Here is a 2370-nt window from a genome sequence, read left to right as displayed (position 1 = left end):
ACCCTCTCCGCGGCAGGGGCCTGGAGGGGGGAAAGCCTTGTTCGGATCCAAGGTTGGGGTGCTCCTTTCCCCCTTCCCGTGTGTGTGTATCCATCAATAAAACACACGGGGCATCCGTGAACGAAACCGTCGCTGCTCAGAGCCACACCCCCTCCCGGGTCCTCCCATCTCTTCCCCAGCGGCCTCAATCTTGCCTTGTCGTGTCTTGGATAACCACTCCAGAACCTGACCCTGAGAGGAGGACTCCAGTGCTGCTTGGGAAAGGGGGTGGGGGGGAGAAGCGGGGTCGGAGTTGGGGGGGACGGGGACGTAAGGGGAGGAGCCCTGGAGGGGGCGCCAACGAGCAGGTGACGCCGTGCTCAGCCCGCTGGGGGCCCTAGGGCACCGCATAGAGTGGGCACCTAGAGTGGTTCCACCCCAGTGGTGATGGGCTGGGCTATTTACGCTCCAGCTCCTGAGGGTGTTGGGTCAAGGGCTCAGGCTGGGTTGCAATCGCTTGCAGCAAGAGGCAGTGGGGAACCGTGAATGTTGGGCTATGGGAGCGCTGGAGCGGCCACTGCACTCTTCATCTTTTAAATGGGCATATCCCTTGATCTCTTGACCCAACGATTTCCACCGGAGGGAGGAGGGAGCCAGGCGTTTATCCACCCACTTTGGGGTGGTGCAAACGCCGTCCACTTCGGCCTGTCCTGTGTAAGGGCAGACTTGGGGGTCCAGGAGGGAGCCAGAGGGAGCTCCATTTGTTCCTCCCCTCCAACCACCCCCCAGGTGGTCTCAGTGGGATCTTTATAACACTCAGATCTGTCCCCTGACCTTCCTGAGCTCCTCAGCTGCCCTCACCCACTCTGTCTCCTGCCCTGAGGCCCTTAGAAATACTTGCTCTTCCAAGCTAGGGCCATGCTGGTCCTTCCTCCTGGGCCACCTCCTGCAACCCCCAACTGGCCTCCTTTTTAGACTGCTTCCTACCCTCCAAGGCCTAGCTCCATGACCCCTCCTGCAGGAAGCCCTCTCACTGCCCCAAGCTGAGAAATGGCTCTGACAATTCTCAAAGGGTCTGCTTAGTGGAGATCACCGATCTGGACGAGAATGTGAAAAACACACGGTGTTGGTATCAGTGTTTATAAGATTTGTATGCCCCTACCCCACCATCATTCTACAAAGGTCCAAAGCTGATTGCTCCAGCTTGGCTGTGGGCGAGTCAGCTTGACCAATAATTTCAAGACCCTTGTCCCCTGTCACCCCAGCCCTCCACAGAGGACTTTTTCAGTAAAATTCAATGCCTTGCATTCCACCATTAGCGCACACAGACCTGGATGTGGATACAGAGGCAAAAATGTGTGCAGCCTTCGCAAACAGTCGCCTCCCTTTCTCCTATAGTCCCCCTTCCCAGCCAAGACTTTCGGTGGACTCCTTTGACGGGTAGGGAGAGAGGGGAAAATGTGTACAGTGCCAGACCATTTTTTGTGACGTGAGCGCACTTGCTTGAACAGCCATATATATAGCACCATTCCTATGCCAGATCCAGCCTGGACTTTGTCCTCCAATCTTCCTGGTCCTCGACACCTTCATCCCCCGTGAAGTTGGGGCTTTGGAGCCCTAGTTTCCAGGGGAGAAACATGGCACGATCAAGGTTTGTGAAAGCCTCCCTTCCTGGGGCTTCTGTGGCGTGAGGTGGAGGTGGGGTCCAGGAACAAAAGAGGCAGGAGGCCGAGGGACAGTGGAGGGACACTCCAGGGTGTGTTTGGAGGTAGAGCTACCAGGACCTGCAGATGGCTCGGATGTGGGGTAAAGGGTTTCATGGGCAACTCGCAGCCCCCTCTTAGGGGAAACTTGCGGAGAATACAGAGTGTGTAGGGTGAGCTCAAGGCCTCTGTGGAGTGTTTAAGTTAGGCTGGACAGCTCTCTCACCCAACTCAGATTCAGGTTCTAAATCCTCCCCACCTGCTGCCTTCTGTCCCTTCCCACCCTCAGAGGAGGGGTGAGGCATTGTCTCCACCCCAGCCTATGACAGTAGCCTCTGGGGATCCAGCTGAACACACAGCCCCTGCCACCCCAGCAGCACCATTGCCACATGCACCACGGTCACCACGCAGGTGCAACTTTCTCCAACTGGGTTACCCTTCTGGGGATCCCCTTCCTCAGGTCACAAGGACCCTGCCAGGCACATGGGGTGGATGAACCGTCAACCTGGTGGTCCCCCGCAGTGTCGCAGTCACAGCTCCCCATACAACCAGACGCAGGACCAGGGACTTGGGAGGAGGAGAGAGGCCAAGGCAGCAGGTCCTCTGGGGGAAACTGAGGCATGTCCAGAAAGGGCCCCTTTTTCAGCCTCTGGATCTTACCCACATTGTGGATAAGAAGGTGGGCCAG

This window comes from Delphinapterus leucas, unplaced genomic scaffold (assembly GCF_059928025.1).
Source record: "Delphinapterus leucas isolate spDelLeu-1000000601 "Yukka" unplaced genomic scaffold, BTC_Dleu_Yukka2 spDelLeu_asBTCV2_sq25, whole genome shotgun sequence".
Lineage (NCBI taxonomy): Eukaryota > Metazoa > Chordata > Mammalia > Artiodactyla > Monodontidae > Delphinapterus > Delphinapterus leucas.
Note: the sequence above shows the minus strand (reverse complement) of the source record.